This window comes from Eptesicus fuscus, chromosome 22 (genome assembly GCF_027574615.1).
Source record: "Eptesicus fuscus isolate TK198812 chromosome 22, DD_ASM_mEF_20220401, whole genome shotgun sequence".
In the NCBI taxonomy this organism is placed as follows: Eukaryota; Metazoa; Chordata; class Mammalia; order Chiroptera; family Vespertilionidae; genus Eptesicus; species Eptesicus fuscus.
The window spans coordinates 36,845,360-36,871,534 of NC_072494.1; the positions used below are offsets into that span (position 1 = coordinate 36,845,360).

Consider the following 26,175-nt stretch of genomic DNA (forward strand, 5'->3'; position numbering starts at 1 on the left):
GTTTTTACATCGCCCCCCCCCCCCCCCCCCCGCGCGCGCGCGCACACACACACACACACACTTAATAGAACATATAAGGGGAGTTTTCATGCCACTGAAAATTGGAAATTATGAAACACTCTTTACAAAGCCATGGTAATGGCTGCACATCCTCCACTCCAGGGCTGCTTCAGCGCACTTGACTTGACCAATGCCCATGGTCGAAATGGTCAACTCATGAAGCCCATGTTACTGACACCTCTGACACGGCCATTCTGCTCCAGTGACAGATGGAAAGGGAAGGGCCCCGATAGACAGCAGAGAGCGAGGCAGCAGAAGGACCCCCCCCCCCCCGCTTCCTGCGGATGGGCTGGGGAGTACTTAGAGTGGAGTATGGAGGCTATGAGGGGGGCCGGAAGCCGGGGTCCAGGTCTAGCTGCCTCTGCAATGGGGAGGGCCTGTCTCAGCACATGTCTTGGGGCCTTGACTTCCCCTTAAAAAGATGGAGAACCACAGTGAGATACTGCTTGACCCCCATTACAATGACGGAAATAAATCTAGGAAGTCTCGGCAAAGATGTGGACGACTGCTAGGAGGCGTGTAAAATGCTACACTCACCGTGGACAACAATATGGCAGCCCCTCAAAAAATTAAACCCAGAAAGACCGTAAGACCCAGCGATTCCACTTCTGGGTGCGAACCCAGAAGGATGGAAAGCAGAGTCCTGAAGAGAGGCCTGTACACTGACGACGCTCATGCACAACAGCCAACACGTAGCAACAACCGACACGTCCAGGGACGGATGAGCAGGTGCGTACAATGGAGTGTTAGCCTTCAAAAGGAAGGCAGTTGTGACACATGCTACCGTGTGGATGCGCCTTGAACACACTACGCTAAGGAAAGTAAGCCAGACACAAAAGGGCTGGTAATTCAGGATTCCACTTTGGAGAGGAACTCAGAGACAGAAGGTAGAATAGAGGTTACGGGGGCTGCGGGCAGGGACAGGGGAGCTGCTGTGTCATGGTGCCGAGTTTCTGTCTGGGATGCGGCAAAGCTCTGGAGTGGCCTGTGGTGAGTGGTGACAGGTGAGGTACTTCATTAAGGCCAGTGAGCTGTACACTTAAACAAGGGTGACCGTGAGACATTTTGTTATGCATGTTTACCACCAAGAGGGAAAGGGTGGAGGACATGAAACTGCTAATCACTTGCACTTTCCCACACCTTTTATCTTGCCGACGGGCAGAGGCGAGAGCTGAGACAGGGCCTCCAGATTGGGAACCATGTCAGACGGGGCATGGGGAGAGCGGCGGGCGTGCTCACAAGGCCGTAATGAACAGCGCTAATTGAAGCGTCTAGAAAAGGCCAGAGCCAGACAGTGCCAGACCTGCCCCACCAGCAGCGAGAAGGCCTCTCCCCGAAGCCTCCCTCGCCTCTAGGGACGACCGAAGGCTGCCACCTGCCTCGCAGAGAGAGACACGGTGTGCTTAGGGTCCTTCAGCAGGGAGGTGAGGGGATCTGGGGCAGTAAGATGGGGACAGAGGAAGAGATTTGGTCTTCCCTTAAAATCAGCTTCCCTGGAAATCCTTTCTTCAAACGCCCTTCTCAGCACTGGGCCGACACCGGGGTCCAGGTAGGTGTGCACCTGACCTGCAGACCAACCTGGGCGAGGTGCCCTCCTGCTGGGGCCCCCTCTCCTGCGGTTTACTCCTGGTGTCCTCGCCATCTGGAGAGGACACGGTGACAGTGGTCCAAAGGGAAGCTCTAGACCAGGAGGTCTGTGCTAACAGAGGAGGTGACCGGGGTGGGAGCCACCTGGGGAGAGAAGGAGGGAGACAAGGCCTCGCCCGTTCGCAGGGACTCCATCCACCTGTTCCACCGACGCTGGCTTCAGTGGGCCACCAGATCACCCCTCTCCCCCTCGGTGACTGGCAAGCCGGTGTCAAAGTCTCACTAAGCCCTAAGGTTCATTGGATCGTTCCATTTTCTATGTCTAGCGCCTTTAGGGGTAAAAGTGACCCCCCAGAACCCATCCCAGGGCCTCCCGTGTCTCTAAGAGCTGCCTGTGCTCCGTGGCACTACTCAGCGATAATGCATCCTTATGAACACGTGTGAACACGTGAATAAAAAATAAAAAAAAGTGAATGAGTGCAGGCCACCACCAGGGACCCTTAGGGGTTTCCTATGGAAACCAAACAGCCACCAGCATCTTTGTCCAGAGAGGAAGAGGGATGAGTGTCCCCGCCCCCGCCTCCCCAGGCCCTCCCTCTGCCCTTCCCCCCACAGCCTGCTGCCCTGACCCAGGGGATGGGGGTCAGTGATGGGGTCAGTGGAGGCGCCAGCTCAAAACCAGCTCTGAGGCTTCGGAGGAATTTAACCCTCTTCCCGCCAGCTCATGGCTATGCACCCTGACAGGCCTACCTGCGTGGGGGCGGGCAAGTGCAGGGGATGTAGCCGGCTGCGGGGAGACTTCCTTCTGCGTGCACGGCGGAAATCAGCACTGGAGCTGGAGGCGGGCCTGAGCGTAAGCCCTGGCTCTGCCTTAATTCTCTGAACCTGGGCTTTCCCCTCGGGAAACTGGGAGCCAAAATACCACCAGCTTGCTGGGAGCCTCGGCCGAGGGGTTTTCTAAATGCCAAAGCACCTCGTGCCCTCGGTGGGTGGTTTACAGAGCCCCATGCCCGAGGAGGGGGGTGGACGCCTTGACTTCACGGCGGGATCTGGGACACCCCACCCCGCCTTCCCAGCTCTCCGCGTCTCCACCTGCACGTGGAATGAAGTCTTCCTTCTTCCCCAGAGATAAGGTTGTCAGTGGGGGAGGCGCCCCGGCCTTGGATGCTGTGAAATAAATACAGGTGCTGGGGAGCCCCTGCCTCCACCCACCTCAGGATGCGGCCAAGTGGGAGAAGGATACTGACAGCACCTGCCACGCCCTCACCGTGATTACCACAAGCCGGGCGCTACACGGGCGTTTTCAGCCACGACAAAACCCGTTTTATAGACGCGGCGACTGAAGCCAGGGCGAGGAGGCAGGGTCCCACCCAAGGCCTGCCTGGCCCCAAGCTCGGAACCACAGCACAAGGATCTGGGAGGAGAGGCTGTACCCACAGGCGCCCCAAGCCCCATGAGCCCTCTGGTTGTGGGCGTGGGTGCGACGGGGCAGCCTTCACTTCCTGCCAGGCTCCTGCAGGCGGTTCCAGGGCGCCCAGAGTCCAAAGATTAGCGACGGGCTGCTGACGACTGTGAATTATTAAAGTCCACCAGCAGCTGGGTTTTGTGACCGTGGTCGTTGCGGGGCTTCAAAGCGATCCCACCTACATGTGAATTTCTTTGGTTTTTACAAAAATCCATCCTGCTTGGTGCAGAGCTGCCCCCCTTAGTGACCGGCTTCGTTAAGGGACCACACAAGGTAGGGTGCTCTGAGCCACGCTGACATTTCGGCCACACCTGGCAATGCCCGGCCCGAAGCTAGTGTGAGCAGCGGCGGTGTGTTCCCTTTTCTGGGCTTCTCCCCAGCACCAGCATGCAAGGCCCCTCCCAGCCACCCCAACCCCACCCCACCCCACGCTCCCAGCTCCGGACTGGGAGAGAGAGCGGCTCTCGCCCTTTGAGGAGACGGCTCCCTCCAGGTACACACTCACCACAGCACCAGCACCAAACACCTGGGGAAGAGTCCCACGTGCCAGACGCTGTTCGGAACACTTCCCTTGGAATCCTTTTTAATCCTCCCCAACAGGCAGGCCTGACTGTCCACAGCACTGCACAGCTGAGGGAGGTGAAGCACAGAGACGCTAAGTAACTGGGCCAGGGCCACACAGCACGCCCGCGGGTTGCATCTGAAGGAGGAATACTGCGCGAGGCTGACAGTCTGTCCCCCCCACACACACACACACTCTGGAGAGGTGCGCCTCCTCCTATCCCAGATCCAGAGGCCATACTCCTGACCCCAGGGAGGGGCTGCCCCCCATTCCAGGCAGCCCCAGGAGAGCCACACCCACTGCACCCGCCACCACAATCGCCACAATTCTAGTATCGGCTCCCCCCCTCTGCGGCCCCCCTCCTCCAGGCCCTGTAATAGACACAGCCCCCCCCCCCCCTCCCGCAGGCCCTGTATGCACAGCACTTCCCAGAATCCTCTTCAAAACCTTGTCAGGTATTACCCTTTCCCCACTTTGTAAATGAGAAAACTGGGCTCCAAGAAGGTTCTGGTATTTGCCGGAAATCACGCACCTTGGAAGAAACATAACCAGCACTCAAACCTGGGTCTGAGGCTCCGGCTCGTCCCCAGCCTCCAACGCAATGCTGAGGGGACGGGGCCGTCACCATCAGCCCCGGCGCCCTGGCCAACTGGGGTGAAAGGCTTTGTTCCCACAATGCAACTCGGTTTCCTAGGATTTCGCCTCCCCAGACAGATGACAGTTCCCTAAGGACAGGGTCTGGTCCTCCCCTGGCCTCACCCAGTGGACTTTACATGAGGACTTATCCATTCCCTACCTCATTTGTCCAAAACACCTCAAACCACTGCCTTTTAAAAAGACACCCAGAGATTAATTGCTACCCCTCGATCCTGAACCATGTAAATCTGTCCCCCTTCATCGAGAAAGGGCACATGTCCGATTTCCCAGGAAAGCCAGCCACACTCACGCACTTGGGCCCAGGCCCGAAGCCCAGGGCAGAGGGGGGAAAGGAACATCCGTCCCACTGCCCAGGGCTGCCAGCTCGGCCCACACCTGGGAGCCCGCTCGCCCTGGCAGGGAAGGGACAGCTGTCTCCATTCCCGGCCGGTGTGGCACCATTTGAAGGCAGCAAACAGGTCTTAAAGGAAAGAAAGAGAGCAGGGGTCTATGGGGAATGTCCTAGAACAATGCGAGAAGGCTCAGCCCGAATGAAGGGGCCCGGGTTCCGGGAGCTCTGGAACTTTCTCTGGTTCCTCCTGGTCCACGTCCGGGCGGTCCCCGCCGGCCCCGGCCTACCTGCAGGCTCAGCCACGGCCCCGGGTGTCCCCAGCGGGACTCCGCTCAGCACCTGCTACAGAGGAGCCACCATGTGTCTCTGCAGGACTGGGGCTGCTAGTGGAGCCCCAAGGCTGGTGCTGGGCCCAGAACATGTGCTCCCCACACACTTTACCGAACTGCATCTCCGAGTTCATCCTTCCGTGAACCCCCGGCGAGAGCCTCGAGCCGGCCAGGGAGGAGGAGGCCAACACCAGAGGACAAGTCCCCGCCCAGGCTGCGTGAGCATCACAGTAAGATAACAGTCCAACCCTCCCAGCTGGCGGCCAGGCCCTTCACTGCCCCGGCCCTCTCCCCCACCACCCCATGCACACATTCTCTGCCCTGGCTCTTTCCAGAACCCCACGGGCGCCTTTTCTCCTCCAGCGAGTCTGCCCTTCCCAACCGTGCGACCTGCTGGACTGCAGGATTCGACCGCTTAAGAGGTGCACTCTCCTTAAAGACCTGGGACCCTGCCCGCCTGGAGACAGAAGCCAGGGGGTCAGGCACCACCAGCCCTCACCCTGAGAAATCCCCCCCCCCCCCTCCCCCCGTTCCCTGAAGAAAGGCTAACCAGCCAAACAGCCCGGAGGAGAACGAGGGGGAAACAAGGGAAAAACAAGACCAACTTACATGAGGGGTGGGTGGGTGAGGAAAGGGGACTTGCTTCCAGGAATGGGGGCTGGTGACAACCCCGGGGAAGCGCGGAGGCCGGCCTGGTGGAGGGGGCGCCCCGGGTGCGGCTCCTGCCCTCTCCACTGTCTTCCGGGAGCCCCACATGCGGCCTCGCACGCACAGCCCAGGCACACAGCCCAGGCACCGCAGAGCTCTATCTGCCGCCCCCATCTCGCGGCCGCGGGGCTGAATTCCACCAGCTCAGCACTTCTGCGGGGAGCGGGGGTGTTTGGCTTGTGCGCCCTTCTTTCCACACAGGGGTCCATCTGGCCCGCGCCTCCTCCTTCCTTCCGGGGCCCGCTCACGCACGGCGGCTCTCCTCGCCTGGTAGGGGTCTTCCCGGCCCCGCCATACAACGAACTCGACAGCGACTCTGTTCCGGATGTCCGTGCCCTGACTCCATTTCACGGGGAAAAATCTGGAGCCCGGGGCCCGGGCGGCATGAGTTTGGAGGACAGCCCGCCACCCCGCTTACAGGAGCCATTCGGGCTCACCGGGGAGGCCCTGCCACCCGGAAGGGTGTCTCCCCACACAGAACTGGGCTCCAGCTGGCCCCAAACGAAAACTGCGCCCTCGCACAGGGGTCCTCCAACTTTTTAAACGGGGGGCCAGGTCACTGCCCCTCAGACCGTTGGAGGGCCGGACTCTAGTTTAAAAAAAAAAACTACGAACAAATTCCTATGCACACTGCACATATCTTATTTTGAAGTAAAAAAACAAACCGGCAAAAACACCCGCCTGTGGCCCGCGGGCCGTAGTTTGAGGACGCCTGCCCTAGCACGCACGCTGGTCGGCAAACTCATTAGTCCACAGAGCCAAATATCACCAGGACAACGATTGACATTTCTTTTGAGAGCCACATTTTTTACACTTAAACTTCTTCTAAAGCCACTTCTTCGAAATAGACTCGCCCAGGCCGTGGTATTTTGTGGAAGAGCCACACTCAAGGGGCCAAAGAGCCGCACGTGGCTCGCGAGCCGCAGTCTGCCGACCACGGGGCCAGCACAAGCCCAGGCACCACAGTCCGTCACAACGTCGTTGACTTGTCTTCTTTCCCGCTCAGCCTCGCGCCGTGGTCCCTCGTCTCCCCGACACTGGGGAACAGAATGTGCTTGGCTGGAGCCCTGGATGTCATAAATTATGCTAATAACAGACTCTCGATCCGGAAAACAAAGTAAGAGAGGGCCTGGCCCTTCCTTTCTGCTCCTCTGACCCCCAACACGACTTCCTGCAAAGCCAGGAGAGAAAGCAATGCCCCTTTGGCCACGGGCGGAGAGGGAGATGGGAAATGGATCCCACCACCCCAGGACCCCAGGGGCTCCCTTCTCCCCACCAGCCTCTCCAGTCCCGGGCACAAAACCCCGGCCCCAAGGAGCAACTTCGCTCATTTCACTCATCCTCACGTTCCCGAAGCGCCAAGCTCCGTGTCCCTGTGCGCAAAGGCGCCCGGTCCCCCCGCACGGATGAGGGCTGCCTCTGGGAGCGGGGACAGCGGGGCCTGCATGTCCCTGCGGAGGAGCGGTGGCCGGTCCGGCCCTCGGTACTCCCCCCAGGGAGGGCGACTCCATAGCGGGTGACCCTGAGCGGACTCTGTCCCCGGTCGCCTGCCCTCTGCGCGAGGGTCAGGGGAGAAACGGGACAGGAGTGAGAAGGCGTAAACAAGATCAAACAGCCAGGAGCGGCCATCTTCACGAAGGACAAAACAGTGTAAAAGGCAAATCTGAGTGTGCCCGGAGATGGATTACAAAACTGTTCGGTGTTCTGGTTATATGCAAATTGCATGTAAATATGTCCACGGACCTTAAGGAAATCCAAGGGTCACTGCGGCTCTCTCTGCCTCTCTCTCACTCAGGGCTCCTGGGAAGCTGTCTGCCCGGCTGGCCAGGGCATCCCTCTGCACCCAGTTCTCTTCTTGGCCGCACCTCGCCTCACAGCCCCCCGAGACACCTGAGTGCGGAGAAGGAAGAGAAAATGGAGGCGCGCCCGTGCGGGGCACAGCCAAAGTGGCCAATGAGAGAGGAGACAAGGGTGGCCCCTGCCCAGGCAAACACACTTCCCATCGGGTCTCAGGATGGGCTCCCTGGAAGGTCAGGAGACCCAATGGGCTCCAGATAGTCTCCAGTGCCCCTCGCCCTTCCCATCACCGAGCCCTCAAAACCAATGGGGGGGGGCCAGGGGGCGCTGCAGCAAACCCCAGCGTGGTTCCACCGGCTCTGCTCAGGGTCAAACACGCCACGCGGAACAGCGGCCCCTGCACACCCACAGCCCCCACGGCCACCGGGGGACAAGGAAGCCCCACCACTTGGACGAGTTCCCATCTCCAAACCTCAGTCTCCTCATCCACAGAATGGGCAGATACTCCCGGCCCTTCCTGACTCGTTCTGGGGGGCGCCCGAGGCCGGCCATGGGGAGGCCCACCGGGGAAGGCACTGGGCCAAGTGGAGTTTGACATGACCAGGGTGGCCCTCCTCATCCTCCTCTGACGGCGGCCCCGGCAGCGCGGCGGCCTTCTCGTTTCATCGGGGTGGGGTCCCGCTGGGCCTTCCCAAGTCGCAGACGGGAAAAGCGAGGTTCCAAGAGGCCAAGGGACAGGCCTGAGGACGCACGAGCTGGAGGCGGAGCAGGGCCCCCGTCTCCTCGGTGCCCACCGGCGCCCACCGGCCTGCAAACACCAGCACGGCGTCACAGGAAGGTGTCCGGGGCCCCTGGAGGGCTCCACCCCGGGCAAAGGCAGGATGGGGGCCCCACCGCCCGACGCCTGGGGAGCAGCACCTACCCCGGCTCCCTGCCACAGCCACTGTGGGTCTGCTCCCCCGCCCTCAGCCCCGCAGGCCCAGGGCTGCCCCGGGGGCGCCAAGGCCGGGCCCTCTGGTCCTGGGCTTCCCGCGGACCGATTACCCATAGTCCACTGGGGAACAAGGTCCTCGAAATCATGGAAGGAAGGAGACGCACGGTTGTTTCAATATTACAGATAGAGAGACGGAGGCCCCGACAGAGAGACGGAGGCCCCGATAGAGAGAAGGAGGCCCCGATAGAGAGACGGAGGCCCCATAGAGAGAAGGAGGCCCCATAGAGAGAAGGAGGCCCCATAGAGAGACGGAGGCCCCATAGAGAGACGGAGGCCCCATAGAGAGACGGAGGCCCCGATAGAGAGACGGAGGCCCCGATAGAGAGACGGAGGCCCCCATAGAGAGACGGAGGCCCCGATAGAGAGACGGAGGCCCCGATAGAGAGACGGAGGCCCCCATAGAGAGACGGAGGCCCCGATAGAGAGACGGAGGCCCCATAGAGAGACGGAGGCCCCATAGAGAGACGGAGGCCCCATAGAGAGACGGAGGCCCCATAGAGAGACGGAGGCCCCCATAGAGAGACGGAGGCCCCGATAGAGAGACGGAGGCCCCATAGAGAGACGGAGGCCCCATAGAGAGACGGAGGCCCCATAGAGAGATGGAGGCCCCATAGAGAGACAGAGGCCCCATAGAGAGACGGAGGCCCCGATAGAGAGACGGAGGCCCCGATAGAGAGACGGAGGCCCCATAGAGAGACGGAGGCCCCAATAGAGAGACGGAGGCCCCATAGAGAGACGGAGGCCCCATAGAGAGACGGAGGCCCCCATAGAGAGACGGAGGCCCCATAGAGAGACGGAGGCCCCATAGAGAGATGGGTGCGGATGCAGGCAGGCCCACACAGAGGGACCCTCACAGCTCCCGTCTGCTGTGCACCCGGAACGGCAGGACTTGGCACACCTTTCTCTCTAATACTCATCACCCGGCCCCGGGGGGGATCGGATTACACGGCTCAAAGAAATTAGGTAAATGGCCCAAAATCAAGATTCAAAATCCAAAAGCTTCCAATTCAGAACTTTCTGACCCTAAAACTCAATGGTGTTTTCGCTACACAATCCTGCTTCTCTGTAAATTGAGGACTATTCCGGAGCGAGCGAGACTGAATTTTTCATCACGGATCAGAGTGGGGAGGCAGAGGAAAGACACTGTGACGACCCGAGTGGGCAGCTCGCCCTGCAGTAGCCTGGGATGAGCCTCGTCTTTCGCCTGCCTGCAGGCCCTTCTCAGCCTAGGACGCCCCCCCCCCCCCCATCCTTCCAGCTGTTGTCCTCACAAATCTATAATCCTATATAATAAAAGCCTAATATGCAAGTTGTCCCCTCGACTGGGAGTTCGACCAGGGGGCAGGGCCAGCCAACCGAGGGAAGGGAGGCCCAGGCCGGCAGCCGGCAGCTGCTAGGGACCCTACCCGTGCACGAATTTCGTGCACTGGGCCTCTAGTATAGACATAAACATGCGCTCTGGGCGCTGGCTCACACGGTGCCCCTGCCTAGAAGGTCCACCCTGCATTCCTGATTGGAAAACTCCTACACCTCACTCAAAGCCCAGTTCAAATGTTCCCCGCCTTCACAAATCACTCCCTGATAATCCCAGCAGAGTTAGGCCCTCGGACATCCTGGTCTCTCAGTACATGGCCGGAATGCAATTATCTCTTACCTGTCTACTTCCCAGGCTCCGGCTACTCTGAGTCAGGGACAATAATGGCCTTATCTTACCCAGTCCTTACTGTAAAACAGGCATCACACCAGGCATCTCTTCCCACACTTAACCACCTCAACAGCCCCACCGGCAGCGACTATTACCTCCCCCACGTTACAGCCGAGAAGACCTAGACGCGGCGATTGTTACCTACAAAAGACCACACAGGCAGTCGGCTCCAGAATCTGCCCCAGAATCTGCCCGTCTGTGCTGGCACCGTGTTCTGTTTCCCTGCCTCCCCAAGCCCGAATACATGGTAGGTGCTCAGTCAAGGTTTGTCTCCTAAAGGGGTACGGAGGGAGGAGGGTGTTGCCACACCCCAGCCACCTGGAACCCCTCGGCCCAGGTCGCCCTACTTGTCGCCCCACTTCCATCACCACCGACCTTGTTCTTGCCTGACTACCTGCTCCTCATTCTCCAGGTCTTTACGTTTCCTCCCCAAAGCAGCAGGTGCCCTTCCCATCTCCCACCCTTTCCCTCCTTGGGCACCCCGCGGGGGTGAGGAGTCCTGCAGGCCTTCCGGTGGGCGACAGGCTCACCGTGGCCTCGTGATGGGTGGGGCTCGTGGGGCCGCCTCCCCCACCCCACCTTCCTGCACCCAGTCAGCACAGGTTTCACCTCATCTCGGACAAAAACAAAAACAAAACCAGCACCCAGGGGCAGGGGGCGTCTGGAGGTCAGCACCCGCCCCTCCCTCACCCCCAGCAGCCCCTGGCTGACCTGACCCCTGGTCGTGGGCTGGGAGGAGGGGGCTGCTCCCCGGGGCCAAGGGGGAGGAGACAAGAGGTCCTTTGTGTCTGCCTCGCTCCTGAGACACCTGTTCTCCCTCCTGCCTGCAGCCTCCCTCCCTCCCTCCCGGCCGCCTGCCTGTGTGCGGCCGTGTTTATCCTGCAGCCCTGGCAGCCAGGCCCAGCCTGCTCCCCGGTGGGGCTCCGGCTCCGGCAGCCCCTGCCAGCACCTGCCCAGTCCTGGCAGCCCCGGAGGCTGCCGGCCAAGCACAATCACCCCGCTGTTGACACAGTTGTTGATTTTGGGGAGGGGAGGAGGAAAGCAGCAAAGGCATCTAACGCCAGCCTGGCTCATGTGCAGTTGGCCCTGGCAATCCCGCCACCGCCCCTCCCACCCCTGCACCCTTACCTTCCAACACCTGGGCGGCTCGGGCCGCACACCACACTGCGCCTAAGTCCCACTTGAGCCCGCAGCATCACATGTAACCACAGGCAGTCAACACCCCCCCCCCAAAAAAAAAAAAAACCCCTATGCTCCCCCCTGGGCTGGCCCACACAACGCACAGCTGAGCAAGGCCTCTGGGTGCCGGCAGCCCCTAGCCACCCTGTCTTTGAACGCTCTACCCTCCCCCTCCCCCCAAAGTCAGGATGACCAGGGGATCTGCCCTTAAAACCTTCTCTTCTGACTTGTTCTCGCCAAGCGGTCTCCTCCTCGTTCTCTAGGTCTTTGTGTTTCCTCTTACAGGGAGCCTTCCCTGACTGCCCAAATCTGGTTGTGGTGCCCCTCCTGGGTGCTCCCGGTAGCCCTCTACCCTGCACCTCCCTACCTTCACTTTTGTCAGTATCCAACCGATGATGGACTCCTCTTTATCTTCCTCAAAACGGTGTAACGGCTAGGCTGGTCTCATAGCCCCGGGGTAGCGGGCACGGCCTCGAGGCAGGCGCTCCCTACCCGCATGCTGAGCGTACGGGTGAACTGAGCAGGCCCCCACACGCCCCAACATCCACTCCACCCCGCACCTTCCCGCTCTGTCAATCACCTCTTGGCTTACTAAGGCGCGTGGCTGGTTACGAGGCTCGGGTGGCTCAAGAGTTACCTGCTAATTTGTCACCAGGACGTGAATTCAGGTTGGTAAACCCCCATTAGTGAGATCAAGGGTCCTGAAGGGCAAGGGGTGGGTGAGCTTTCATGACAGGAGAGGGAGAAGGAAGGAGGCAGCGAAGACCCTTGGGTTGGAGACCAGCTAAAGGGCCTGCCGGTCAGGCTTTCCCGGCCCCTCCTAAACCCAGCCGGCCTCGACTGAGGAGTCACAGGGCCCTTTGTACCTGTGGCCAACTACCCAGCTCCACAGAAGGTGGGGACAGCCCAACTCGAGACCCTCTCCAAGCCGCCCAACACACTCGCACCCACGCCGGCACGCAAGCCCTCCCGTCGATTCTGGTTCCCACGCTCTGTGTCAATCAATAGCCAAGAATCACCTCCAGATTGGGGGTGGCATGTTGAGGAGGATGGCTCTCAGTCCAGGTGGTGGAAGGGAAGGGAATTTACATTATGAAAACCATAGGTCCCAACCTCACACCCGTCAGACAGCTCTCCCCAAAAAGGCAACAAATAACGAGTGTTATCGAGGACGTGGAGAAGAGAGAACCCTCACACACTGCGGCGGGGATGTAAATTAGTGCAGCCACTATGGAAAACAATATGGAAGTTCCTCAAAAAAATTAAAGATGGAACTACAGTATGACCCAGCAATTTCACTTCTGGGTATTTATCCCCCAAAAACAAAAATGCTAATTTAAAAGGACACGTGCACACTTATGTTCATTATTGCAGCACTTTTTACTGTAGCCGGAACTACGGAAGCAACCTGGGTGTCCATCAACAGATGAGTGGACAAAGAAGATGTGGTATACAAACAATGGACTATTACTCAGCAATAAAAAAGAATGAAATTTTCCATTTGCTACAACATGAATGGACCTAGAGGGCATTATACTAAGTGAGCTAAGTCAGACAGAAAGACAAATACCTGCCTGGCCGGTTTGGCTCAGTGGTTGAGCGTGACCTACGAACCAGGAGGTCACAGTTCAATTCCCAGTCAGGGCACATACCTGGGTTGCAGGCTCAGTCCCCAGAGGGGGTCATACAGGAGGCAGCCAATCAATGATTCTCTCTGATCACTGATGTTTCTCTCTCCCTCTCCCTTCCTCTCTGAAATTAAAAATATACACACATTTAAAATAAATAAATAAAAATTGCATACACAAAAAAAGAAAAGAAAGACAAATAACTTACCTTTTCACTTATATGGAGCGGGCAAAAGTAGGTTTACAGTTGTTCGTATGGAAGATAATAAATAACACAAGAATAAACTCTGCTTCACGTACTCACAACTGTAAACCTAATTTTGCCCACCCTGTATGTAGACTCTAAAAATCAAAATAAATGAATAAACAAACGAAACAGAAACTCACAGATACAGAGAACTCCTGGTTGCCAGAGAGAGAGGGGGGTTGGGTAGAAAGGGGGAAGAGGATTGAGAAGTACAAACTTCCAGTTACAAGTCACAGGATGTAATGCATAAGGAACAGAGTCAATAACAATGATAAGTATGTATGACGACGGACGGTTCCTAGACTTCGTGGGGGACCACTCTGCAAGGTATACAAATGTTGGTTCACTATCTTGTACCCCAGAAACTAATACACTATTGTGTGCTAACTATAATTAAAAATAATATCTACAAATTAAAAATCAACAAGAAACAACCAATAGTGGCATTAGAGCAACCATTAGAGCAACTGGCCCCCGACGCTCTGAGCCAGTTCCAGCAGAGCCATCGAGAACAGCTGTGCAGACGGCCTGGCATGTCGGGAAGAGCCTCATGCACCTGGACTCCTATCCTTACTGCAGTCGCGCTCTGGCAGATAGCAGTCAAGTTCATCCCTTCGCTTCCTCCAAAGAGAAAGCTCTCCTGCTACACACACACCTCTGCCCCGGGCCCGCTGGGACACAATTCCCTTCCTCTGTCCTCTGACCCTGTTTCCTGGCGAGGGTCCGGGTGAGTGAAGGCTGGGCCCATCTCCCGAACCAAGAGGAGAGGCCTCCCTCCCTGCCCCCCCAGCCCCAGCTAGCAGAGCCCACAGCCCCCACCACTAACTCTTTCCCTCCCACCCCTCTCTCTGGCCCCTCACCCTGGCCAGACTCCCACACCACCCACTCCTGGTGTGAGGGTGGCCGTGGCTCCACGCTCCCAGGACAGCAGGAGGAGGCTGAGCTCAGAGACGGGAGGGAAGGCGGGTGACTGCCCACTGCCTGCTGCTCTCCAGACAGACTGGGATGGAAACCCCAATTGTGTGGGGCCCCGAGGCTCCGGGGGACTGGAACTCAGCGAGGAGGGCAGAGAGGAGGGTCCCCCTTCTGCCTCTCCTCGGCAAGGCCCCACACCACTGCCTGGCTCTCTTTCTCTGCCTCCCAGTCCACTCTCCCCTTTCCTGCCTGGTCTAAGGTCTCCACCGTCTCCCTGGGGCTCTCAGAGACATTGCCTGTCCCCCAGGCGCCAGAGGGGGCTGACTGGGCCCCCACCCGGCTGCCTATACACACACGTGCATGCACAACTCTCTCCGCCAGCCGAGAAAAAGGGAGCCGGGCAAGCCAGAGAAATGGCCGCGGCTGGAGGGGCCACTCCCTTCTTCTTTCAACAGCTCCCTATTCACTCCCCACTCCCCTCACCCCACCTGCCTTTGCGGGCCTGGTAGTACCTGCACGCGGGCTTCCTTCCAGCCCCTCCCACTAACCTTTTATTCCCCCTGCCTTCCCCACCCACCGCACCCTCCGGGGACAGGCCCAGGACCAAAGCCTCACAGGGTGAGTGAATGGCTTCAGGCTCTCAACGGGGCGGTGAGGGGCAAGGTTTCCAGAGCTTCACACCCCACACCCTGAAACAGAAAACTTTCCTCACTCTGCACGCTGAGGAGGGCGCAGGACCTGCCTCATGTGGCCAGACAAGAGTTCATTTTATTTAATCCTCACAGGAGGACATGGAGATGGAGAGAGAGAGAGAGAGAGAGAGAGAGAGAACGAGAAAGAGAGAGAGATGAGAGTCATCTATTGCGCCCTGTGTACATGTCCCAACTGGGGATCGCACCCCAACCCAGGCATGTACCCTGACCCGGAATCGAAAGGGCAACCTTATGGTGCACAGGACAACGCTGCAGCCAGGCCGGGCAAGAGTTAATTCTTTGGAGTCATGTGAGGTCAGCTTCAGCCAAGGCTTCTCTCCACTTCCTAGCTCCTCCCAGGTGCCAGGCCAAAGCAGGAGGCCTCAAGGGCCTGGGTACTGGGGCCGCCCACCCCAGCTGAGCCCACCCTGGGGCCCACTCAACTGTCACCTAAAGGCATCCGTCCGGTCTTTCAGGCTTCCTCTCCTATCCCACTGTCACCTCTCCCCACAGGGCCCCTCTTTCTGAGGGAGATTCTAGCGTTGGTCAAGCCCCATCTTCCAGGGAGCAAACTGGTGCCTGCTTCTTCTGTCTCGCTGTCAGTTCTAGATGTATTTCAAATTCTTTCCATCCTGATCACAAAAGTACAACATTGCTGGACTACTTTTGGAAACTATAGAAATAAGAAAATAAGTATGAGCCACAATTTTTAAAAGTCACCCCCCCTAACTGGTTTGGCTCAGTGGATAGAGCGTCAGCCTGCGGACTGAAGGGTCCCAGGTTCGATTCCGGTCAAGGGCATGTACCTTGGTTGCGGGCACATCCCCAGTGGGAGGTGTGCAGGAGGCGGCTGATCAACATTTCTCTCTCATCGATGTTTCTAACTCTCTATCCCTCTCCCTTCCTCTCTGTAAAGTATCAATAAAATATATTTTTTTAAAAAAGAGAGAGATATGTGATACCTTAATCAATAAAGAAATTAAAAAATAAATAAATAAATAAAAACAAAAAAAAAGAGAGAGAGAGAAGTCACCAAAGGCTGTGGGACCAGGGCAGGCCACCCCAACTACAGGAGTTGGGGGAGGGGGTCTGCTCTGCCTGTTTCACCCTGGCCTCAAATTGGCCACCCACCCTCATCTTGGACTAACCCCCTTCCAATGGCTGAACCTGGGCCTCTGTGGCATGTACCTCTGCCCCAACTCAGCACAGGATCTGGGACAACCCGGGGCACCTCTAGCCCAGCCAAGGAACTGGACCTAGCCCCAGGGTCCCCCACCCCCCTGCGGAGGGGCAGGAGGGGGCCGGATCAGGCCCTCAGGGAACCAGTTTTTACCCCATCCAGTTCCACAGGCTGCACATTCCATTCTGAGTCAAGCAGGGGCGGGGATGGGGGAGTGAGGGCCAGGGGAGGAGCCCAGTCTGGCCTCCTCTGGGGCGGATCCCCCAGGGAGCTCTGGGCCTGGCAGGGATCACAGAGCTAAACCACCAGGGGGAGGAGGCCCAGGGTTCCTGCTCAGTCTGTGGCCCCCTCCAGTCTCCTCTCCTCAAGTTTAAAGACTGAAATGCACCCAACCTTGGACATCTCCCCAGAAGACACAGGGGGGACAAGGTGGGCGTTGACTCTAAGCCCCTCCCCCCAAACCGAGCCACAACCCCCCAGGCTGTTAATAGGGCTTTCTGCCAAGGCCATTTAAATGCTAAGGCCACTTCTTTAGGGAGGGGAGCGGAATGCTGGGGTGTATCAAGGACAAGGGAACCGAATTCCTATTTCAGGGCCTGCTCAGGCTTCCCGGTGACAAAAGCACCTGGGCAGTGATGCTATTTAGGAAAAAGGGGGCCGCTGGAGAGACTGTCCCCCCATCTTCCTGCCTCTCCTGTACGATCCCATACACACCTCTCCCCCCCACCTCCCTGCACCCCCCCAGCCCCATAAAACTTTTCTGGCTGGAACCTTCAACCTTTGGGTACAATTCTCAGCCCCTGTCCTCCTAGCTGGTCCCCACGTGCACACGGCACATCCTGGGCAGCCTCCAGGCCTCGGGTTTGCCCACAGGTGACCTTGGGAGGAGGCAGGGGAAGCCCCAGCCACTTCCCACTCACCTCACAGCCTCTGGGTCTAGCCACTGGTGCTGTCCCTTCTCTGGGGCCACCCAGATCCTCCCTTACAGCACCGAGGGGGCCCAGGCTTCCGGGCCCTCCCAGCCATGGCAGGTCACCACACCAGAGGGGTGTCAGGGGCAGCCGAGCAGCCGGTCACTGCGGGGTTCGGTGCTGTGGGCCGCGCGGGTGGATGAAACCTTTCCCTGGGGGAGCCGCACGGGCCTCAGCACCGGGAGGCTGGCGCACAGATGGTCCCGTGGGTTTCTGGGGGTGGGGGGTCCGTGGCACTCCGGCCGACCAGCACTCACTCCTCCCCACTCCACCCCACCCTCAGGCGGGAACTCCCGCATCCCCGCCGCTCAGAGAGAGCACCTGAATTTTTTAAAGAAACTGCTACCTGCCAGAGCATGACCCCAGAAACCAGAGGAGGTTGAAGGTGGCCCTATGGGCTGCCTATAACAAACCTCCCCACCAAGTCTTTCCACGGAGCTGGAAGAAGGACCAAAGAAGAGGCGCTCCACACGGGGCTGCCCTCGGCCCCGGCTGGGTAGCTCCGCTGGCTCGAGTGTCGTCCTGATACACCAAGGTTGCAGGTTCAATTCCTGTCAGGGCGCATACAAGAAGCAACCAACGAATGCATACATAAGCGGAACAACAAATCCGCGTTCCTCTTGCTCTACCTCTCCCCCCTTCCTCTCTCTCTAAAATCAATTCATAGGTTTTTTAAATTTTCACAACGGGGTCACCCAGGCAAAGACTCCCATCCAGGGCATGTCTTCCTGTTTGGGAACAGGAAGGTGGCAGGAGCCCTTCCTGGAGTCTTGATCCTCATGGGCCCAGGTTCCCCGCCTGGCAACAGGCACGGTGACAGCCTACCTGGCTAACACATCCGGTTCCAGAAAGGGGACCAGCAAAAGTTCCGGCAGGAGTGAGCCCTCTTAAGCAAACACCGAGCACAAAAATCATTCGCATTCAAAGCACGATTTGCTGTGGGCCTGGCCAGGCCTTCCCAGCACAGAGCCCTTTGCAAACACTCAGCTTTGCCCCTGAATGTGGCGGGGGGAGGGGCGCACGGGCACAGCTGCATTTCCATTCCACTTTTTCCAGAGGCACCAGCTTCAGCTTCCTAGTGACCTATACTCAGGGAGCTACCCAAAAAGGCCCAATCTCAAAGCACCCCCAGAGAGGACGAAGCCTTTGCAGAATCAAGGGTAGCCCAAGCAAATACTTGTCTGGCAACAGCAAGCTCCAGACCCATGCCATTCACGGCCCCCTACTGCAGACACTGACCAGATGTTCTAAGAGATAGGGATTCTCGCTGTTATTGTCCCATTTCACAGATGGGAAAACGGAGGCTCAGGGATGTTACGTACTGCATGTACCCCACGGCCCTTTACACATCATGTTGCCCTGAATCTGCTAATAAAGTAGCAAGATATTCAGGAGGGGCCCCACGTCAACCTCTCCCACTCTCCCCCACTCCCCATCTTTACCAGGAGTTAAAATGGGGATAAGAATGTAGCTGAAATCTGAGTCATTTCCAAAGCCAAGGCAGCACTGGAAATGGCCCCTCACATCCCTGATTCCCACACTCCTGGTTACAAAATCTCCAGGCAACAGCAGAACATCATTTTGGGCAATGGCGTTAGTGAGACCTGTTGGCTCGCCCTCCAGAACAATGTCCCGCTGGCCCCCCTAATCCAAGACATATGCCAGTCCCGCTGGCCCCCCTAATCCAAGACATCACACTTCAGTTCCGAATCAGCCTCCTAGCAGGCCTCTCTGCTCCTGTCCTTGCTCCGCTTCGCGCTAGCCTCTCAGCAGCTGAAGCAATCTTTTTAACATTTTTTTTCCACCTATAAAAGCAGATCGGGACCATTGTAGAAGATTGGAAAAATCAACAGAAGATACAAAAGGAAGTGAAAACCACCATATGTCCAGTATCTAGAATTAACCTCTGTAAAAAGGCAGCCTTCTAGTTTTCTCTCTGTGTGCATCCTGCACGTGTGCATACATCTAATTATCTCTATGAAACCGGTACTATATTATAGCTTTATGCCATTTTCTCACACTCTTTATTCTATAGTTTCCAGTTTATAAACTAACCTTTTTCTAACGACGCTTTTTGGTTTGGGCTTGGGCGAGAGGGGGGAATGGTTGATACCTGCGCATGGTCCTCCAGTCAGAAAGGACAAAAGAGTCTCCAGTGAAAACACCATCTTTCCTCCATCCATCCCTCAGCCACCGCTTCCCTCCCCTGGGGCAACTCCGGTTACCACGTCTTGTGTACCAACTAACCTTTTAAAACCGTAAATCAGACCCTGTCACTCCCCTCTCCAGTGGCTTCCATCGCCCTGGCCATAAAACCCAGCTCCTAACCAGTCAGTCCGACCAGGTCCCCGTGACCAGGCTCCGCACCCCGCTGAGTTCTCCAGTCCCCCTCCGGCCACGCTGCGGTTGCAAACCCAGTTGTGGCCTCAACCATTTTTCCTTTGCTTCCTTCCTTTCTGTGCCACTGGCTCCTTTCCATCCTTCAGGCCTCACTGAGCTGTCCTCTCCCCAGGGCGGCTCTCACTGGCTTCCCGAAGTAGGGCCACCCCTGCCCACCCCCCACACCTATGTCCTCTATCCTATCACCCTGTTGTAGCTCTTCCACATCACAGAGGATCCAATATCGTCTTGGATACTTATTTCAAAAGCATTGCCTGTCGCCTCCCACTAGAAAGAAGTCTCCCTGGAGGCGGGCACGCCACCTGACCGCTCACCGCTGGAGCCCCGCTGGGCACGGGTAGGTGGTCAACAAACTTCTGTCACAGGGATGAAGGGGGATGGCCGCAGTGGCTGGTTCTCATCACTGGACGCCCACCTGCGGGATCTCCAAGCACCAAGAACCAATCACCTGGCCATCCTCCCTCATGCCTGGGGTGGGAGTCAGAGGGTCAGAGGAAGGAGAGAAAGCCCATTGTGTGAGACAGCGTGGGTGGCCAGCAGCTGCCTGCTCTTCCCTCGTCCCCAGCTCAGAGTCCTGAATCAAAGGAGCTGTGACAGACCCAAATTCCTAGAAAATACTCTACATACAAGTGGAAAGTTGGGGGTGAAACTGTGGCCCCTCATGTACCCAAAATCCCATATCCATTCTACCCGGGCAGCTGGCATATTCGAGGTTCCCAAGTGAGCCGCAGCCAACAGGCAACACAGACGCTGCCTTCCCCAGGAACAGCCCAGCCGGCCCACCTGCCTCTTCCCCGGGGCCCTAGACACCTGGGCTCCTCCCTCTGGAAATTCACCCAACCCCAGAGGCACAAATGCACATCCAATCCAGGAGCCAGCAGCCCATGCCCTGTACTCAGGGGGCGCCCTGTGGAGACACTTCCTGGGGCCTGATTTCCACTGAGAACACTGCAGTTGGGCTAAGATTGATTTTTTTTTTTTAAAGGAGGGAATGAAGTACCTTTCATAAAAACTGTGAAGGAAGAGAGGGAGGGAGGAAGGGGAGCAAGAAAGAAAAGATAAAAGACTTAACAAGATGGAACTAGAAAAGGAGTAAGGGAGGATTTGACAAGCTGAAAACAGGACAGGGTGGGAAGTGCGAGGTTTCTTCCTTCTCAGAAGTGGACAATTATTATAACTGATTCAATGAGCACAATCCAGACGTGCTCTCTGGGCTCTGTACGAGGTCAGGTCAGTAATAATGACAAGAACAGCTAACATTTCCCCAGCACTTACTATGTGCTGGGCACCCTTCGCTTTATTAACACTTTTCATCCTCAAGACAGCCCTATGAGGTAGGCACTGTTCATAGTAAACCCATTTTACAGACGAGCAAAGTGAGGCACCGAGTAGTCAGGCCAAATTGCTCAAGATCATGCTGCCAGGGGCAATACCTGGGATCTACTCCAGAGCCTTGGCGCTCAACCACTAAGCGATGCGGACTTTCAGGGCTACAATTAGAGGGGTCCCTGCCCTCCTGCAGTTCCTGCCTTGCAAACCACTATTTTTTTTTTTAATTTTTCTTTCAGACCACTATTCTTTAACTAATTATTGGATACCAATTTCAAAGATGTGTGCATATCCCTGCCCACTCGGCATAAGGGGAAATCTAGAAAAGTTAAAGGACCCGCCCAAGCTCAGGCTGGTGGGGAATTAGGTCCCACAGGTCCTGAACCCCAGCATCTGGACCGCCGCCTGCAAAGGGGGCCCGTGGAAGCCAGGGTCCCTGGAAACGCCTCCCGGCAGCATCTTTCCGGGCTGCTTTCGCCAGACCCTTCACCAGCGCCGGGGCGCCCTGCCCGGAAATTCCCACAGAATCCAAGCAAACTTCCCAGGAAAGCTCGCCGGCTTCCTCCTCGCCCCGGTCCCGGAGGCGGCTGCCAAGAGCGCCGCTGGAGTCCTTGCAGCTGCCGTCCGCCGTCCGGGCGGGAGCCGCCGCAAGTGCGCCGGGGTCCTCCCGGAGAGGTCCGGGGCTGAAGTTCAAAATTCCCTTCCCGCCCAAGCGCAGCCCGCGGCCCCGCCCGGGGCTCTCCGGCCGCCCCCACGCCCCCCGCCCGCCCCCCGCCCCAGCTCCGGAGAAGGAACCCAGCCGCTGCCCGGCGGGGTCCGGCGGCTGGAGACCCCGCGGGCGATCCCCGCGCGTCTCGGGACTCGAAGCAGAGGGTGTGCACGCGAGTGTGAAGCAGAGGGAGCCCCAGAGACAGACAGAGACAGAGAGAGACAGAGACAGAGACAGAGACAGAGAGAGAACGAGAGCAGGAGAGAGAGGTTGTGTGTGTGTTTACGTACCGAACGCGCGGGGTGGGAAAACAATGGCGAACTGCTGGGACCAGGACTGCCCCCCACCCCCACCTCTCCACCCCCAGGCACGATTTGCTCTGACGGTGAAACCGGGAAGAAAAGGCTCACCTACGCCATTCTCCAGGCGGGAGGTGGGGGTCGTAGGGAGAAGACGAGGTGGGAGGTGGGAGGTGGGAGGTGGGAGGGGGTGAGCCAGGAGCAGCGGCGCAGAAAACAAACAGGATGCAGCGCCCGGCTGGCCGGCGGGGGAGCCGACCTGGAGGGTGGGAAGGGTGGCTCTGGCGGGAGCCCCGCACCCCACACCCAGGGCGGGGCGAGGGGGAATCTCCGTCTCGGCGCCGGCCCCGGGGACCCACTCGGGGCGCTCACAGGTCGCCTCGGCTTCCTGCTGGGAAGTCCTGGAACTGGGCGAGGGGACAGGATGCTGTGCAAGACCTGGTGCCGCTCGGCCAGGAGCGGGCGCGGGGCGCACAGCCACCGACCCGCGCGGCCTCGCCAGGCGGCCACCCCTCTCCACGACGACCCTGCCTCTACCCGCGAGGAGCCCCCGCCGGCCGGCGCTGCTGGGGTCGGGAGGGGACCCATCCTTCTTGGGAAAACTTTGCAAAGGATGGAAACTCGCAGAGATGAGAGCCGCCGTGTGCCCAGAACCGTGGGGGCGCGAGTGTCAAACTTCCGAGGGCGGGAGGGGGCGCGAGGGGAGCACTTACTACTCAGCCGGGCGCCGGGCTCCGGGCTCCGGGCTCCGGGCTCCGGGCTCCGGGCTCCGCGCTGCTGCTGCCGCTGCTGCTCCGCCGTCGTCCTGCGCCGCGGCCCGGCTTCCCGCTCACATGCCCCGCCGCGCAGCGGCCGGCGCGGGGCTGGGAGGGGCACGCCCCCCGCCGTCGGCCAGCGACTCGCTCCGCACTCCGGGCCGCCCGGGTGCGCGCCCAGCGGCCGGCTGCGTCCCGGGCGGGGCTCTCCGCGGGCCAGGCCGCTCTCCGCCCTCTGCCCTCTGCCCTCGGCTGCGGCCGCCTTCCTGCCCCGGACTCGCCCGGACGCGGCGCCGGCCCGCCGCCCGGCTCTCCGGCTCTCCGGCCCCGCGCCCGGGCTCCGTCCCGGACGAGCCTCCGCGCGGACCGCTGCGCCGGCCTCAGCCCGGCCCGCCGCTCCGGGCGGTGCCGGCACCCGCACCCACACTTCACTCCCCAGCGGGACTGCGAGCCGGGCGCTCGCGGCTCGCGGCGGCGCGGCGGCTCCACAGCCTCAGAGGAGAAAGAGGGAGGGAGACACAGCGGGCAGGGGGAGGAGGAGGGAGGAAGGGTGGGGAGATGGAGGAGGAGGGAGGGACAGAGAGTTCCCTCCTCCTCCCTGCAGCCAGGTCCATCCTGGCATCAGGCGCTGGAAACCTCTGGTGGGAAGGGGAGAGCTGGGGCTCCTGAGCGGCGGGGGCGGGTGGGGGCAGAGAGAATATTAAAAAGACGTGGGTTCTGCCTACTCCCACGGCCCAGGAACGAGGGTCCCACAGAAACTCTTAGCTCCTTAGGGCAAGCCCCAAGAAGTTGTCCATCCAACTCCCAGCGTCCTAACAACCCCTTCAGTCAGATAAACTCGATTTCGGGTTTTTAAAAACCCCATTTCAGAACCTCCCTTGGGCACCGGATCCCTCCGGCAGCTAGACAGCTTCCTGATGCTTCAGACCAGTCCCTAGTCCCGTCACCTTGCACTCCTAAACGAGTCCTTGGTGTGTTTTTCCTGGCCTGTTCTGTATAGAGGGGTGGATTCCTTTAATTCAATGTATTTTTTTAAAAAAAAACCTGTAATACGCCTGGCCCAGCTGGGTGCAGGGGACAACGGGATGAATGAGAGAGCGCCTTGCCCTGTCTGGATTCCCACGTAGTGAGGGAGACAGATGAGTGGACATACCATGACAGTGAAGAGCAGGAGTGCTGAGATGGGGGAGCACAGGAGGCAGGGAGCCCACCTAAAGCCCGTGGGCGCGGAGCGGGTCCGCATCTTCCTGGGGAAAGTGTCATGTGGACGTTGGAAGGACCTGTGGGAGTCAGGTTAAAGGAGGGGCAATGGTGGAACTGCAAGCGATGTGCCCACGGTGTCGGTGACCAGGGTCTCAGCAAGTGATGGTCAGCTGGCCACACAGACCTACTAAGGGCCACATAGACCTACTAAGGGCCACACAGACCTACTAAAGGCCACATAGACCTACTAAGGGCCACACAGACCTACTAAGGGCCAGATAGACCTACTAAGGGCCACACAGACCTACTAAGGGCCACATAGACCTACTAAGGGCCACACAGACCTACTAAGGGCCACATAGACCTACTAAGGGCCACACAGACCTACTAAGGGCCACATAGACCTACTAAGGGCCACACAGACCTACTAAGGGCCACACAGACCTACTAAGGGCCACATAGACCTACTAAGGGCCACACAGACCTACTAAGGGCCACATAGACCTACTAAGGGCCACACAGACCTACTAAGGGCCAGATAGACCTACTAAGGGCCACACAGACCTACTAAGGGCCAGATAGACCTACTAAGGGCGTGAGAGTTCATCATCCCCCATCGCCTTCGTTGGCTAACTCTTTCCATTCAACTTTTCGTTCCCGGCGTAGATACCAACTCTTCTGGAGCCTTTGTGGACAGGCCAATCCGGGTCAGGTACCCCGTCTGTATAAGGGCTCCAGAGGCCCCCTGTCGCAGATAGTGTGAAAACAGTCCATTTGTCTGTCACCCCCACCCCCACCCCCTGCACTGGGCTGTAAGCTCCACAAGGGCGGGGATGTGTCCACCGGTTGGCAAAGAGCAGGCCCTTGAAAAGTACTTGCTGCCGAGCCGGCATGGCTCAGTGGTTGAGTGTTGACCTATGAACCAGGAGGTCATGGTTCGATTCCAGGGCAATGCCCAGGTTGCAGGCTTGATCCCCAGTGGGGGGCATGCAGGAGGCAGCTGATCAATGATTCATCATTGATGTTCTCTCTTTCTCTCTCTCTCTCTCTCTCTCTCTCTCTCTCTCTCTCTCTCTCCCTTCCTCTCTGAAATCAATAAGAATATATTTTTTTAATTTTTTTTAAAGAATATATTTTTAAAAAATACTTGTTGACCATTCGGTTGATTGAAGGGAATGGGGAGTCAGTGGGGGATCCTAAGCAGGGTCTCTGCCGAGATCATCCTAGCCGGAGACAGGGAGAACAGCGACCCGACAAGGGCAGTCCCGGAGGCCGGCTTGGGCCAAGGTAGGGGTAGGGAAGACAGAAAGGAGGAAACAGGTGGCGATAGGAAGGTCAGAGAAATCAGTATTAACTCATCACAGCCTGGCTTTTGGGTGACTGTGGATGAAGCCATCTCAGAAACCACGAGAGTTACCCAGGGGCCACCAGCCAACATGCCTGTGTTTGCCATATACTTGGATGTTTTTTCTCTGGCTCCTGATCAAGCGTCAGTGGGCAGGTTCATTATGGTTCCCTACCTATCACTGTCCTTAGCCACAGCAGACTGAGAGAGGGAGAGCAGAGAGGTGAGAGGTGGGAGGTGGGCTTCCTCTCTCCAACACCCCCCCCCAATCCATTATATTTCCCTTCATAGGTGTCCACTCTTCCCTAGCGCTGCCACTAACGTGAGGTATTTTTAGTATCTGCCTACTGTGTCTTACGGGTGGAGCTACTTTCATACACAGTATCTACTTCTACCTTATCCTAATTCTGTGAGTTTGGTATCATTCCATCTTAAAGATGAGAAAAATGAAGCTCAAGGTCATAACCAATAAGTGATGGGAGGAAGTTACCTGACTCTGAAGATTCTAGAGCTTTCTATACTATTATACCACCACTAGAGGCCCGGTGCACAAAATTCGTGCACGGGAGGGGGCGGGGGTTGTCCCTCAGCCCAGCCTGCAACCTCTCCAATCTGGGATCCTTCTCACAATCCAGGACTGCTGGCTCCCAACCGCTCGCCTGCCTGCCTGCCTGATCACCCCCTAACCACTCTCCTGCCAGCCTGATCAATGCCTAACTGCTCCCCTGCCGGCCAGATTGCCCCTAACTGCCCTCCCCTGCAGGCCTGATGGCCCCCAACTGCCCTCCCTTACAGGTCTGGTCCCTCCCAACTGCCCTCCCCTGCTGGCCTGATCTCCCCCAACTGCCCTCCCCTGCTGGCCATCTTGTGGCAGCCATCTTGTGTCCACACGAGAGCGGCCATCTTTGACCACATGGGGGTGGCCATCTTGTGTGTTGGAGTGATGGTCAATTTGCATATTACCTCTTTATTATATAGGATTTCCTAGGAACACCCATCACATTTACACCACTTAACCCAGCTGAAATACTCACTTCACAACTTCACTCTCCCCTGAATTTCCTCTGGCCTCCTGGCTGCCTTTCTCGGCCCCCCCCCCCCCCTTATTTATATCCCTTCCTCTACCCT

General features: G+C 58.1%; 1 protein-coding gene across 1 annotated transcript in view; it reads right to left on the reverse strand.

Moving 5' to 3' along the window:
* SOX13 (SRY-box transcription factor 13) overlaps positions 1–22,502 on the reverse strand; it is a 48,022-nt gene extending 25,520 nt beyond the window's left edge. The window contains exon 1 of the mRNA XM_054712070.1: positions 22,458–22,502. The gene's annotated coding sequence lies outside the window, so the exon portion shown is untranslated. The remainder of the gene's footprint in view (positions 1–22,457) is intronic.
* Positions 22,503–26,175: the final 3,673 nt, after the last annotated feature.